The sequence below is a fragment of the Tursiops truncatus genome, chromosome 16 (genome assembly GCF_011762595.2).
Source record: "Tursiops truncatus isolate mTurTru1 chromosome 16, mTurTru1.mat.Y, whole genome shotgun sequence".
NCBI classification, from domain to species: Eukaryota; Metazoa; Chordata; class Mammalia; order Artiodactyla; family Delphinidae; genus Tursiops; species Tursiops truncatus.
Genome location: NC_047049.1, coordinates 42520297 through 42536837, shown reverse-complemented (window position 1 = coordinate 42536837; position 16541 = coordinate 42520297). Strand labels below are relative to the sequence as shown.

The following is a 16541-nucleotide window of genomic DNA, read 5'->3' as shown; positions in this document are numbered from 1 at the left end:
GTTTATAGAGGTCGAAGTCTTCAAGAGGGCCTCTGTTTTGTCCATGGTATAAAAAGGAGCTTTTCCAAATCTTTCTAACTTCCCAGTGAACCTCAGACAACATTTAATAAAAGGTCAACAAATGATGCACCACAGAGATTTAGGACAAATTCATTGTTAAAAGAGAGGCCCCAAGAGAAATATGGCCAGAAGTTAAATCCTGCGACCAGAAAAATTTCTAGTGACTTTTGTGATCTCTTGAAATTTTGGTGGGGAAAGGGCAGAAGAAGATACCTGCTGACTTGATAAGCTGCTTAGTTTCCTGCCATCGTTCACTTATTCAGCATTTAATATACATGAAACATTGGTAGTTACTATAGTGATAAAAAGTAAATAAGAAATAAACACTATTTTCCAGAAGCTTATGGTAAAGAACACAAGCACAAAAGCTTCTATTTTTTAACTGCAATAATTAATCTAGTAGAGAGTGTTTGAGGCCATTTTAGTTCTCTCTTTTAGTTGTAAGGAACAGATAGTCACTCAGGCTTTTTCACTTATGTGACTATTTTAGACACCAAAAGATAGGAGTCACAGTACAGCCAAACCCCATGGGAACTATAACTAACAAAAACTGACAAACCACCAGGAACTGAAGCAGAGAGAAATGGGGAGAGCAGGAGATGAGACTGGGGCAGAGACAGGTCACGTGGTGTTGTCTAGGCCACAGTGAGGATTATCTATTATTCTGTATATGTTATACCTTATGTTTTATTTGGGGGATCTCATGATCCCCAAACAAATTAGGTTATTTCCCTTTTGTGTCTAGTGTAAAACACAAAATCTAGTGTACAAGTTCTAGCGTAAGGTGGGCCCTACCTTTCCCCCACATCTCTGTGGATTGACTTTATATGCTTGTCTCTATGAATGGCAGCAAGGGAGCAAAGGGATTTCCTCTGTTGTTCAACATGCACCTATTGCTCTATTAACCTCAAGGAAGATCACAGAGATCCAGAGGAGCAGATATATCTACAGGTATTCATTAATCAACACTTTCTTATTGAGTCCTCTTATATAAAAGAAAAAGACAGTATAGTCACTCTCCTTGGAATATGATTGTTGTCGCTAGGATTGGCAGTAAACTTCCTAGCAACTACACTGGGTCCTGTACAGAGTCATAGAAATGTTGTACATTTGGTTAACTTTTGATAGACCAATTAAAGGTAAAATATTAGAAAGTTAGTTCACCCAAAGCCAACCAACAAACTGGTGCCATCTTGTCCCACAAACAGCCCCAATTAAGTTGATCCTTTTATTTCCCTCCACTCTCTCAACCAAATAATTACCTTAAATTAGTCTATTTTGTATTCTTTTATCAAAGGCCAAAATTTCTTTCTCAACAGTACCTTTTTCTTCCTCTTTTTCCAAGGTTAGCATTATCCAATTTTTTTTCTTATTTCTTTTTCCTCATTCTAAGAAAAATTAATATTTGTGTAGAGTTGCTACATTTTCTTCTGAATATTTTTCTTTTCTTTTCTTTTTTTTTTTTGCGGTACGCGGGCCTCTCACTGTTGTGGCCTCTCCCGTTGTGGAGCACAGGCTCCGGACACGCAGGCTCAATGGCCATGGCTCACAGACCCAGCCACTCCGCGGCATGTGGGATCTTCCCGGACCGGGGCACGAACCCGCATCCCCTGCATCGGCAGGCGGACTCTCAACCACTGCGCCACCAGGGAAGCCCTATATTTTCTTTTGAGTAAAGAGGTAAACTCTAAAATCAGGGATCCAGGTTTCTAGGGAGTCAGAGATTCTATAATAATATCAAGTAAATAAATTGTGACTTAAACTATTTTCAAAAACAATAGGACACTTGTTTGGAGAGCAGTCAATTACCACAAAATGAACAATAAATTACATCTATCAATTATTCTATCCAACCCGTTAATAGACAGTCTATAATTAATAGATATTTTACTATGCTATCACTTTAACAGAGATTCCAGTATAAATAATCCCCAGTCTAAGTGCTGGCAATATGAAGAAGAACACACTGTTGCAGCAGATTTACTTTACATTCTGCACATGTGTTATTTATATAATATTAACAAGAAAATAATTATACTATATAAAGTGCATCTGTAATTATTCCTTTAAGTGTAAATTCATTTATAACCCTGTTAATGAGCCAGTTAGAGGCCAGTTATGTGTGAGATTGATTTTAACTAAAACAAAAAGCCTCATAGATGGGAGAAATATGTTGTAGAATGTGGTAATTAAAAGAGGATTAAATTAGAAGCTGGGTTCTCATATAAGTTTCAAGAAATGATTAATAATTGGACAAATGGATGGAAAGTGAGATGTCCTCCTACATGGGACAAAGATGAGAACCAATCATACTTTTCCCAGTGTCAAGGCCAATTTTCACCTTTGGTTATCTTATGCTATGAACTGAATTGTCCACCCCAAATTCATATGTTGAAGCCTTAACCTTCAATGTGATGCCATTTGGAGACGGGGCCTTTGGGAGGTAATTAGGTTTTGATGACATCATGAGAGTCTGGCCTATGATGGGATTAGTGGCTTTGTAAGAGAAACTAGGGAGTTTGTTTTTTTTCCTCCATGTGAGGACCCAGTGAGAAGCGGCCTTCTGCAAACCAGGAAGAGAGCCTTTACCAGAACCTACCCTTGTTGGCACTCTGATCTTAGACTTCAACCTCCAGAACAGTTAAGGAAAAAAAAAAGTCTGTCATTTAAGCCACTCAGTCTATGGTATTTTGTTATGGCACCCTGGGCTAATACAATTTAGGTACGTAATCATGACTTTTCCCACAGAGCAGGACCAGCGTGTTTTAGAACCTACCCATACATTGTACAACATTAGGCAATTTATTCATTTGATTTTTTACTTTGAGTGAAAGATTCAGAACCCTGGAAAAATCACCTTGTCTAATGAATAACCCATACCATATTTAATGTGTTGCTCTTTTACCCCTCACACACATACACACACACACATATTTCTTCATTTAGAATGTCTTCCGGATGGGCTTCCCTGGTGGCGCAGTGGTTGAGAGTCCCCCTGCCAATACAGGGGACACGGGTTCATGCCCCTGTCCACGAAGATCCCACATGCCGCGGAGCCTCTGGGCCCGCGAGGCATGGCCGCTGAGCCTGCGCGTCCAGAGCCTGTGCTCCGCAACGGGAGAGGCCACAACAGTGAGAGGCCTGCGTACCGTAAAAAAAAAAAAAAAAGTTTGTCATTTAATTTTGCCAGTGATTGGGGATCCAATTCTGAACAAGTTCAATCCCTGCCTTAAGGCACTCATGAAGTAGGTAAAACACACGTGCGTGCGCGCACACACACACACCATAATTCCATAAGTCAGAAAAGAGGTAAAAATAATATACCATGGAAACTGAGAGGAAAGCAAATAATCTCAATTGCAGAGGCAAAGGACAGATTTCTAGAGAAGATAACCCCTATTATAATTAAAGATAAGTAAAAACTGGCCAAAAAGAAGGCATTCTAAATAATGAAAACAAATATTGTGTGTTCAAGTTTTAAAGTTACTAAGTCTGGAGATAGCAAAGCTGTTTTCGCGATTTGCTCCAGTGATCATGTCAGTTTCAGTTAAAAAAATCTTTCTAATATTCTACTGAATCCCTTCCTGATATCAAATGGTGCCATGATACAGCAGAATCATAGCCCTGTAGTTAAGATTCAGGAAAAGAATCGACCAGAATGCATATCAAAACCTTTACGCAAAAGACTGGCTAAAATGACTTGGATAATCTTCTCCTAAGTTGAAGGCTATACTCTTCCAAATAAAGGCAAAGTACTAAAAACAAACCAACCAAAAAAACCCTCTAATTTTGGTCTTCATGATGATGACTATGACTAAGTCAGTTTATCTGCAGTGGTTAAGTGTGATGGCTCCAGAGACAGGCTGTCTGGTTTTGAAACCTAATTCTACTAACCTCTGACTAGCTCTGTGGCTACAATCAAGTTAATTAAAGCTACATGCCTCAGTTTTCTTATCTGTAAAATGTGGCATGAAAATTGCTTCTTGTCACAGTAGCGAGGATTAAATAAGTTAAAACCTTAAGGTCTTTAGGAACTGTACTTGTTACATATTAAGTACTAAATAATTAACAATTATGAGGAGTGATATCAAATTATTTAATAACTGTTGTGTTGTACTGGCTGAACTTCAAGCTTTATCATTAATTTATTAATGATAATGATGGTGATTAATTATGATTAATGATAATGATTAATTAATTTATTAGTGATAATGATGATGATGACAGTACATTTACTCAACGACTTCTATTATCAGATACTGTTGGAACATATCTGACATTGAATTTTCCCATCATCAGAAGCAAAGAAAAGGACTTGGGTGCAAGTATTTTATTTGGGAGTTGATCAAGGAAGCACAAGTGATGGATAAGAGAAAGTGATACAAAGAAGGGAAAAGGGCCAACAGCATGTGTTAATGAGTGGTTACCTTTCTAATCTTAGTCCTTCTCAGGACCCTCTGTGAAGCTTAGAACATCTAAAAGTGTTCCCAGCACCCATCCAGGATTTAGAGGCTGGGACATTTATCCACTGACTCCTACTCCACTGTGATTGAAAGTTGCTTTTGGGACCATTATATTTTCCTGCAGTTCTGCAATGCAAGAGATCAACATTTTGAATTGGACTCAACTGGAATTAACAACTGCTTATCCAATTTATCCAGAATGTCCAAGAAACTGAAATATTTTATCACAAGGTGGAGGAGTTATGTAAAGAGCATCTTGAGACTCAAGAAATTCCAAGGAAGAACTTTGACTAATCAGTTTGCACATGAAGCAGCTCCACAAAAGTAAAATATAGAGCAAGTACCCCCAAAATGTTAGCTATTACTGGTATTAGGGAAGAGAACAGATATAGAAATAGTCATTCTTTAGCAGCAGCATACCTTTGTCCTAAACTGTATATAGCCAGCATAGTCCTTTGTCTCAAACAAATATTTGTCTAAAACTCTTTTAAAGAACTGGCCACTTTTGGCCTCATTTACCCCTCTCCCCATGTTTTGGTATTATCTTCTCTAATAGACTGTGAGCTCCTGGAATGGAAAAATGAGGTTTCTTTCACTATGATACCACAGAACTTAGCAAGTGCCTAGCATGCTATATTTAAGTCAGGACAAAAGAAGGAAGGGAAGATCATAGAAAGCAAAAGAGAAATAGTATTTTAAAATAATGTCTTACATTTATTGAATGCTTTTTATATGTCAAGTACTTTATTTTCTAATTTCATCATATTAATCATTCTGTGTTTTATTAGCTCCATTTTATAGGTAAGACCATTGAGGTTTGAATAGGATAAATAAGGTGCTTAAGTTTTCACAGGTGGAAAATAGTAGAACCTGGACTTGAAATTGTGTCTATTTCCTCTGAAAAATCCAATGGTCATCCAAAATTTTATGCTGCCTCTGAAGAAGGGAAGGGGGAGGGAGACGGAGAGAGAGATGGAAGGAAAGACAGAGCAGGGGGAGGGAGAGATTAAGGGATCAATTCTGAACTTGCCTAGGAGTCAAGGCAAAGTTTGCTCTTACTCAAAAAGCTGTCACAGACTTAACTGATGATTTTTGCATATGAACTAAAAAGGTTTCAGAAGAAATCATGCAAAGATGAAAAGAGTAGTTTCCTGAAACATCATTTTGGAGTTATTTAGTTTAGAGGGTTTTCTGACTTGTTTTTGATTTCTATTTTTGATACAATTAAAATTAGAATTACATGTGCATTTAATTAGGCTAGGACTGTGGCACTGGAGAGAAAACAAAAACAAAAACAAAACTAATCAACCATGGGATTAAAATAGAAATATTTTCAGATTTTTGTCTCTGATAGTTTACCTCCAGTATTGTTTTGTTAAATTTCTCAATTTAGAACAAAGATTTAGATTTAGATTTAGAACAAACAGTTCCAAGTGCTCAAGTCATTTCCAGAGCTAAAACTGCCTGTTTCACATTTTTCCTGTCATACTATGATTTATTGTTTTAATTTTCAACACAAATTTTAGAGTTTTCAAGAAAGGATCTTCAACATGACCCGCGTTTGGGATTTGTTTTGCTCCAAACCTCATTGTACCTTGAAGATATTTATTTTATCAAAGATATAAAGCAAAGCCACTGTTTTTCAGAGTGGAAAACAGTTTCAAATGTCATCCTAGGTTTAATACATCCATGATAACTGTGCCCACTATCTGAGATAATTTGGAGGGTTTGAGACCTTTACTTTCTAGAAATAGTTTCTACTTAAGAGTAAAATACTTGTAAAGTCTGGATATATTTGCAAATAATTCTTTTGGATATCAGATTCCTTCACAATTAAGACCAGACATTAAGAAAAGTTTTCCACTCATTCCCACAATCATTACTGCAGTAAAACCACTATATGAACTCTTATAGTGAGAGAAAGGAAAAACCAAGTAAAAAGAAAAGGCAGAGGAATAGAGAAGTATATAGGAAAGATGTAAAAATGGCTCTTTGAAGATAGTTTCACTCATTTATAAGACAAGTCTCCCTAAGTGTTCACAAATACAGTTCTCTCCTTGATGTTACCCTAAATCTTTGCTTTGGAAAATGTGACAGAGAGAATCTGGATGACAGATTTCTCAGTAATTATGCTAACTATTTATATTTATTAATTTCATAAACTTTTACTGGGTGCCTGCTAGAGGAAAGAAAGTGAGGTAAAATATACTCACAGTCTATGAGCCAGGTATTATATAATCTTGTATAAAAGAAGAGTTTATAAAGTCATGAAACTGGACTTCCCTGGTAGCGCAGTGGTTAAGAATCCATCTGCCAATGCAGGGGACACGGGTTCAAGCCCTGGTCTGTGAAGATCCCACAAGCTGCAGAGCAACTAAGCCTGTGCGCCACAACTACTGAAGCTCACACGCCTAGAGCCCGAGCTCTGCAACAAGAGAAGCCACCGCGACGAGAAGCCCGCGCAATACAATGAGGAGTAGCCCCTGCTCGCTGCAACTAGAGAAAACCCGTGTGCAGCAACAAAGACCCAACGCAGCCATAAATAAATAAATTAATTTTTAAAGAAGTCATGAAACTTTCTTAAAAGCATATACCAAGTAAACGATAGAGCATGTTCTGATATTTTCTTGTTATATGTTTACTTGCCTAAGCCCACTTTCATAATTTGTTCATATAAAAGATGTTCAATGGACGTTTGCCTGTCAATTCAAAAGGATCTGCCTGTCTATAACAACAGTGACTGAGGAAGTCAACTATTGGCAATAAAGGTGCCATAAGTGAATGTGTTCTGCTAATAGTCTTTATGTACTTTCCAGACTTAGTAGTGTTCATAAAATAATATGGGAACTATGAAACCCTTAAACAACAGTTAACAGTTATTAACATTAAAAGTTTCTTAAAAACCTTACTGAGGTGGGTCAAGGGCAGGACAGTGAAGGAAGCAAAAAGGACTAAAAGCTTAAAATACAATACAAGAACTATGGACAAAATTTTTTCTGCTGTTGGTTTTATGGGGACTCAAGTGAATATGGCATAGTAAGTAAAAAAGGGAGTGTTTGGTGGTAATGGAGAAAAGGGTTATCTTTTGCTCTTTAACACTTGTTAAGAAATTGCTGTGCCCTAAGGCACAAACTATACAAGAAGTGACTTCCTAAGGGATTCTTTTAAAGGGATATATTGTTGAGACTTCACAGAAAGAAAAATATTCTAAATATCTCAGAGTTTGCATCAGGAAAATAAATCAAAGCTAATATATAACATTAATATGGATTAAATTCATGTGCCATGTTTCTCTGTGATCTTAATTTCTTAATCATTTTCTTGTCAGGAACATTATAAGATTTTTAGTACTTTTTTTAGAAAAATTTTTTGATTATCTACTTAATCACAAAGACAAATATCAGGAAAGCTACAACCACACAAAGTACTAAATATGATGTATTTGCATTATATGAGTTGCATCTAAGGATGGTATCTCTTTAAAGAAATTTTCAGGTGATTTATAATGTGATAAATTTTTCATTTGCAAGGAAAGAAGACATATTAATATCAGAAAAAAACTCATAATATTAAAGTTTGTACTCCATGCATTTATCTAACTGAAGAAAAACTTTTCAGAGTGAATAGACTGTGGATTGGAAAGAAATACAATTTTAATGGAAATAAATATTATGAACTAAACTGATAACTGCTGGGTTAATAACTGAAATGAATGGCCAAGTTTCAGGGGTTTATAGAAGTTAAAAAAAATGGGCTCTGGAGACAGGCTGCCTTGATTTGGATATTGGTTCTGCCACCATAAGTTGTATGACTGTGGGTGAGTTATTTAATTTCTCTTTGTTTCATTGTGCCATCTGTAAAATGGGGGCAATAACAACATCAGTTTCATATGATACTCAGGCACTTAGAATAGTGTTTAGCATAAAATAAATTCTATACAAGGGGTTGTTGTCATTTTCTAAGAAGGGTATTTGTGGTGGGCAGCTAAGACAGATACTGGAAGATCACTGGGAAACTGGAGAGTGGAGGTAATAATAAGAGCTGAAATTTTTAAAATATATATTTGCCTCCATGATAGGCAAATGATAAAAACCATTGGCAAGTTCAGTTCATTTGTGAAAAGGACACATACACAGATAATATGCATACATCAGTACATATTTAAGATAGTACGAGAAAATGGAAGTATATATAAAATATATAAACTTATTTTAAAAAATAAGTTAGGGACTTCCCTGGTGGCACATTGGTTAAGAGTCTGCCTGCCAATATAGGGGACATGAATTCGAGCCCTGGTCTGTGAAGATCCCACATGCTGCGGAACAACTAAGCCTGTGTGCCACAACTGCTGAGCCTGCGCTCTAGAGCCTGCAAGCCACAACTACTGAAGCCTGTGTGCCACAACTACTGAAGCCCGCGCACTTACAGCCCATGTTCCACAACAAGAGAAGCCACTGCAATGAGAAGCCCATGCACCGCAACAAAGAGTAGCCCCCGCTCGTGGCAACTAGAGAAAACCTGCGTGCAGCAACAAAGACCCAACAGAGCCAAACAAAAAAAAAAAAAGAAAAAAGTCAAATAAATTTTCCTGAATAAAGGACAATTAGAAGCTAAAACATCTAAAAGAGCAAAAATATGTAAGTTTTACAATGTACAGATGTGCATAAAAGTTTAATTCTCTATTGACTTTGATATAGTGTTTGTGTTTAAGGTACCAGGGACACTTGCTGCTACTTCATTGTCTTCTCCACTATCCATTGTTTTTATCTTTCTAAAAATGGAAGCCTTCTTAGATAAGTTATTTTCAGAATCCCACTCAAAACTATTCAAAAATGACATTTTCTCTTCCTTCTTAAATAAAAGCTTTGATAAAAGAATGATAACAGCTTCATGGCAGCATAAGATGACCTTGGTTTTGACCCTCCTTCACAACTAAAATTTGGCATTCATCCATGAACTAAAGTGTCTCTGTGGGAGTTGTGGAATCCAGCAACATACACCAAGGGACCCCAGAGAGGTTCTGCCCCCATATGCATCAGGTAATAGGAAGACAGACTTTAGTACAAGCTGTGGAACCAGCATGGGCATGAGCACTGGCTCCAGCCCTGCTCAGCCACAGAATGGGAGCACCTGAAAAACACTGACTTATGTGGACACACACAGAGGAGAGAGCCTTTGTAGAAGTCCAGGCTTCCAGAGAAGAAGTTTCAGGACTCCTTTGGAGCAAAAAAACATCTCTTCTGCAGGGGAAAGGGAGAGCAGTGAGTGAGCATCTGGCTTCCCAAGCAGTGAAAGAAGCTGTTACAGAAACCCATTTCTCACTCACAGCAGCCAGAGTATTAATCAAGAACTCCAAGATTGGGGAGTGGAGGGGAAGTTAAGGAAAGAGGTAGATAGGAATATCCAAGGGCATTAACGGGACACAGTTTCAGCTGACTGTATCCTGGACTCCAGCAGTGAGCCCACCCATGAGCTGCAGGGAAAATCTCACCCCAAGATCCCCCAAGTAGCCTTTGAACACCCACAATGACCTGAATTCCAAACTCATACCACCCCCAACTCTGCAGCTGGCTCCTAGTACATGTTCTGTGGGCGGTGGCAAGAGTGAGCTTGGATAGAGAGGGAGCATGTGCAGAAAACAGGCCAGTATCTGTGGGCAAGGGAGAAACCACAATCTTGAGCTGTAGTACCACCACCTTTGGGAAAACAAAAGAGAGGTTAGCAGCTGCCAGCCTGGTGCATTTTAAGATTGAGAGAAGACATACAAGAATTCTGCCACAAGAGGGAGCAAGAAGTGTGGAGTAGGTATATCCATACAAGGTCAGAGAAAGTCTCAGAATATTGCAACAAGACCAGTGAAAACTATCCCTCACTGATAAGAACAGATACTACACTTGATCTTAGCCAAAAGGCTGAGAAGTGATATACAATGGAATATTACTCAGCCATAAAAAGGAACGAAATTGAGTTATTTGTAGTGAGGTGGATGGACCTAGAGTCTGTCATACAGAGTGAAGTAAGTCAGAAAGAGAAACAAATACCATATGCTAACACATATATGTGGGATCTAAAAAAAAGGGACTGATGAACCTAGTGGCAGGGCAGGAATTAAGATGCAGATGTAGAGATGGACTTGAGGACATGGGGTGGGAAGGGGAAGCTGGGGCAAAGTGAGAGAAGCATTGACATATATACACTACCACATGTAAAATAGATAGCTAGTGGGAAGCAGCAGCATAGCACAGGGAGATCAGCTCAGTGCTTTGTGATGACCTACAGGGGTGGGCTAGGGAGGGTGGGAGGGAGGCTCGAGAGGGAGGGGATATGGGGATATATGTATGCATATGGCTGATTCACTTTGTTGTACAACAGAAACTAACATAGCATTGTGAAGCAATTATACTCCAATAAAGATGTATATAAAAAAAGTATCCCTCATGTGAAGGCAGCTAATAAAGATTGGAGAGGCGACTGCTACTTCAAAAACAACAATGCAAACTCCAAAAAAAAAGTGAGGAATCAAGAAAACATGATATCAACAAAAGATCACAATAATCATCCTGTAACCAAACCTAAAGTACACAGAGACCTGCAGTTTACCTGATAGAGAATTCAAAATAGCTATTTTGAGGAAACTCAATGAGCTACAAAAAAACACTGTAAGACAATTCAATGAAATCAGGAAAACAAAACACAAATAAAATGAGAAATTCAACAAAGAGCTAGGAATCGTTAAAAAAACAACAACAGAAATTCTAAAATTGAAAATGCAGTGAATGAAATGAAAAATGCAATAGAGAACATCAACATTAGAATAGATCAAGGAGAAGAAACAGTCAGTGAATTAGAGGATACAAACTTTGAAATAACCCAGTAAGAGGAAAACAAAGAAAAAAGAATGAAAAAGACCAAAAAAGAATCAAAAAGACCAAAGACCAAATGAAAAAGACCAAAATCTACATGAGCTATGGAATACCATTGAAAGAGCCAAAATCAGGATCATTGGAGCTCCATAAGGAGGAGAGAAGGAGGCAGAAAGATTATTTAAAGAAATAATGACTGAGAATTTCCCAACCTTGGGGGGGAGACTGGACTTCTAGTTCATGAAGCTAACAAATTACCCCATTATTTCATTACAAAAAGATCTTCTGCAAGACACACTATAATGAAATTGTCAAAAATCAAAGACAAAGAATCCTAAAAGCAGCAAGGAGAAAAGACTGTAACCTACAAAAGAATCTTCATTAAGCTATCAGCAAGTTTCTCAGCAGACACTTACAGGCCAGTAGAGAGTGGGATTATATATTCAAAGTTCTGAAAGAAAAAAATCGCCAACCAAGAATACTCTGCATGGCAAAATTATCCTTCAGGTATGAAGGAAAAATAAAGACTTTCCCTGAAACACAAAAGCTGAGGGAGTTTGTCTCCACTGGGTCTGCCTTATAAAAAATGATGAAAGGATTTCTTCAAGTGAAATGAAAAGAAGCTAATTAGTTAAGTGAAAATATACAAAAATATAGAACACACTGGGAAAGTTAAATGTATAGTCAAATTCAGAAATCTCATTCTGTAATATGATGGCAAGTTACCACTGAACTATAGTATAAAGGTTAAAGGAAAATAGCATTAAAAATAACTATAATTTGATAATATATAGTCTAGAAAACATACAATATAAAAAGAGATAAATTGTGACATTAAAAAAGTAAATGGGAAGGAGTAAAAGGGTAGATTTTTTTGTATTTAATCAAAGTTAAGTTGCTATCACCATAAAATAGACTTTTTAAATCTGTAAGATGTCAGCCTCACATGGTGACCACAGAGCAAAAACCTATATTAGATTCGCAAAAGATAAAGAGAAGGAAATCAGAGCATACCCCCACAAAAAAATAATCAATTCACAAAGAAAGGCATAAAGAGAGGGAAAAACAGCAATGGAATTATAAAAGAACCAGAAAGCAATTAATACAATGGCATTAATAAGTCCTTACATAGCAATAATCACTCTAAACACAAATTTATTGAATTATCCAATCAAAAAGCACAAAGTTTTTACCCTTTGACCAATATCACCCAATTCTCCTACCCCCCAGCCCCTGGTAACCACCATTTTACTGTCTGCATCTACAAAGCTTTTACTTTGCTAGAAGAGGAATAGAGTTTCCAAATCTAAAACATGACATAGTGATTATAGTTAACAATATTGTGTTATATATTTGAAAGTGGCTAATAGAGTAGACCTTAAATGTTCTCACACAAAAAAGAAATGATAATTATGTGACATGATTCAGGTGTTAACTAATGCTATGGTGGTAATCATATTGCAATATATAAATGGATCAAATCAATACCCTCGACATCTTAAACTTACACAATATGTCAATTATATCTCAGTAAATTTAAAAAATAGGAAATAAAGAACAAAAATGGGAAAAAATTTGATACAAAATTGTTACCAAAAAAACAAAAATGTGTACAGAGGAATATGAAAAAGGGGGAGGGGAGAAAAGTAAATGAGAGGGGAATAGAAGTGACCTTATGCAAAATAATTGAGCCTGCACATGATATGATAGAAACATTTTCCTCAGTTACTGAGAAGATTGCAAGTAAATCTAGAATAGTAGAGACTAAAAATAGCTTGGAAAGTTAACAGACTACTGGATAAAATAAATATTGATGTTAGCAATCAAAGAACAACAGATAGAATGATTCCATAAGCACATGAAATTTTCTCAAAATTAAAGTTTGCAAGGTGATTAACATGAAATCAAAACTATCTGTCTAAACAAGAGCAGTGGCCTTTGTCATATCTGAAAATTTAAAAAAAGTTTGAATAACACTTGATTTGAGATTTTATTTCAATTTTAGCATGGCCTATGTTAGAAATTTTGAAGTAGCATCACATAGAGCGTAGCGAGAACAGCGTTGAACTATAAAAGTGGAAGAAGGCATTGGAAATGTGGATACTCATAACTGCAAATGTGATGCTGTGGTACTTTCTGGTGTTTATGGACATGTACGACTGGTACCCACATTCCTTGTAAAGTACTGACTTCTGCTTTTCCCACTCCCCACCCCCGGCTCACTTGCATCTCTACTTCATGGCTAATGTAATGGCTGAAGAAGTCATAACTAGTTATTAACTGAACAATTACAACAATTAATAACAATTGTTAACTTGAATATCTCCAAGGTGAAGAGAGGTCAACTAACTAAAATCCATGGAAAACTGAAAAGTTTTAAAAATGTCACTTACATATACTATAACAGATCTATGAAGTACATACATATATGCATTCATAAACATATATATAGTCAATATATAGCTATGTCTATAACAAAATATTTGGTTTGACTCACTAGCAGGGCTTCCCTATGATGTTTCGGTAAACCAGTGAGCATATTTTAATTGTTAAAAAGTGCTGTCATAAACTAAATGGATCAGATGAAGATATGTGCTAAAAACCGTTCAGACGCTCTATGGGGAATATAGGGAACGTATACTCCGAATCTGCCTGATAAATTTGTTCAAATAGTTGATATTATATATCAAGCATATTTTGATATGTAATATCAAAAGCATAAGCATATTGATATTATAATCAATATATTTGCTATCATATATCAAGCATATTTTAATAAATAATTACTTGAAGTATACCTCCCTTATTCTTAAAAGGGTTTGAAGTTGGTGCAAAAAAATAGCAAAGAATTAAAAGAAACACATTAATAAAATGGGGGAAAGAAAAGAACACAAAGTATAGATTATACTCTGAATTCCTGGAACTACTTACTAAGACCAATCTGTAATAGTTTCTCTTCTTCCTCCTCCTCGTCCTTCTTCATCTTCATTAGTTTAAAATCTAAAGAAAAAAGATATCAGCACTTATTTATTGAGAAAGTATTTTGTGGATATATCAAACCTCAACCATTTGAAATCTTTACTGTTTAGCATTGAATGATGGCATAGAACTCCATCATAGTGTATCTTACTTTTACTTGAAGAGGGGCACAAATTATATAATAGCTAATACTTATTCAATACTTACTAAATGCCAGATGCTGTTCTAAGAACCTTACCTGTTGAAACTCATAATTCTGTCATACCAGCCATGTAATAAATACTATTATTATCTTCACTTTATAGAACCTGGTGTCCTGAGAGTTTTAGGTTATAACTTTATATGGAACATATCTGAACCTTACAGAGCCAGTGATCTTAACCACTATGTTACACTGACTGTGAGTATACCACAGATTGACATATTTCTCTCAAACATGATAACCACATAAAAAACTAAAAATATAATACAATACTTCTTGTCACTAAGTCATGTAATAATTACTTATTGAGTAACTATTATTGTCCTAGGAAAATATTAAGTTATGTTATAAAATGTCCTCTGATACTTATTTTAAAAGATGATGCTCTATATTATTACTCTTATTATATTTGGATTTCTTGAAAATATCTTTGAATGGAAATAATTTTATTTATATTTCAACCAATGCAAATAAAAATCTATATTAAATATTTATTTATTTATTGTTTTCATATATATTATCCCAGGATTATAGTCTACTCCAAATGAAATTCAGCCAAATCTAAATAATTTTAACAATAGACCTCAGGCAATTTTCTCAGTTATTTACACAAACTATAACTGAATAATGAGATGGCAAGTTTTGTTGTAATTTTAAGTCTACCTTGTTATTCACTTAGCTTTTGTTTCCATCCCGATTCAGTATGCCATTGTGATTACAGCATGTGTGTTGGCAACAAATTCATAACTGTGTTATGACTCTGTTTTCATATCTCTGAAACATCCATGAAAGTATGTGTGCATGGGGTAGTTTGGAGGAATTAATGAGATAATGTAGGTAAAGCACTGTTGCCAGCATATACTGGCTTTTAATAGGCCAGAATATAGTGGTTTTTAAAAAGCCATTTTAATAATGAGTTTATAAACCATATTTGATATCTCAAATATCTCTCTTTTGACTACATTTGTAGCCTTGAAATTCTCCAGCACTGGCCTCTTTCATTATTTGTCATATTATACAGACACTGAGCACTTACTGAACTCAAGATGTGTGCAAAGTGTTTGATATACAAAAATCTTGGCCGGCCCTGTTACCTTACTGCATTAGATTTAATAATTAAAGCATTATTTGGGTTAGACCAAAATATCACAAACTTCCTTGGGTAAGGTGTTATAGAGAGGGAGAACAGGATGTACCTCTTTCTCAGTACATTTTATCCATGGGGATAGTGATGAGCCAAGTGACACACCCCTGAATAACAAGGTAAATTTACTGAACACTCTCTTCCAGTTCTAGTGCTATAAATATGTAAATTATAGATTATTCCTAAGTAATTTTTTTTCCTGCAAAATGTTTCTCTACCTTGTCTGGCTTGGCCAGTTTTACAGGCTTCTCAGTTCCTTCTCATTAGGTTATTTTTGTTTGTTTGTTTCTCGAATCAACATACAACAAAACTTAACAAAAGACAGGTGCAAACTATTTGAAAACTCATGAGATATTGTTTTGATAGATTCAGTAGAGGGAAATCCCAGTAACTATTGGCTTGGGGAAATTCTGGCATCTATATTTGGCACAGAACTGAGCAGCAAAACTTATGCTGCACTCGAATTCAGATAAACACACACACATGCAAACATATACAGAAAAATGGTTTTGAAAAGAAGCTGTCTAGATTGGAGAAAAGGTTTCTATAAATGAAGGAAATAGGCTTTCTTTAGGCATGATACATTTGACTGCTTTTTAAATTTTCCCATCAAGCGGGATGTAAATGTAAACTGTAGAATTGAGAGAAATGACTGAATATTTCAGCATTCCTAAACATAAGTATATTCACAAATATCGTTGTGAAATTGGAAACTTGAGAGAAAAGTGTCTTTGTATTATGTTCCTTGATAACTACACTCCTTTTCCATTTTTCCATTAAAATCTGATGGTGCACACACTCGATTGTGACACATTCAACTTGCTTTTCAT

The 16541-nt window shown here is 36.0% G+C and overlaps 1 long non-coding RNA gene and 1 pseudogene across 1 annotated transcript in view; both read right to left on the bottom strand.

The window, feature by feature from the left end:
- LOC109550123 (uncharacterized) overlaps positions 1 to 16541 on the bottom strand; it is a 592312-nt gene that overhangs the window by 396552 nt on the left and 179219 nt on the right. Inside the window, exon 3 of the long non-coding RNA XR_012326525.1 lies at positions 14318 to 14386. This is a non-coding gene — a long non-coding RNA (uncharacterized lncRNA). The remainder of the gene's footprint in view (positions 1 to 14317; positions 14387 to 16541) is intronic.
- Positions 10324 to 10447, bottom strand: LOC117308592 (U2 spliceosomal RNA; annotated as a pseudogene).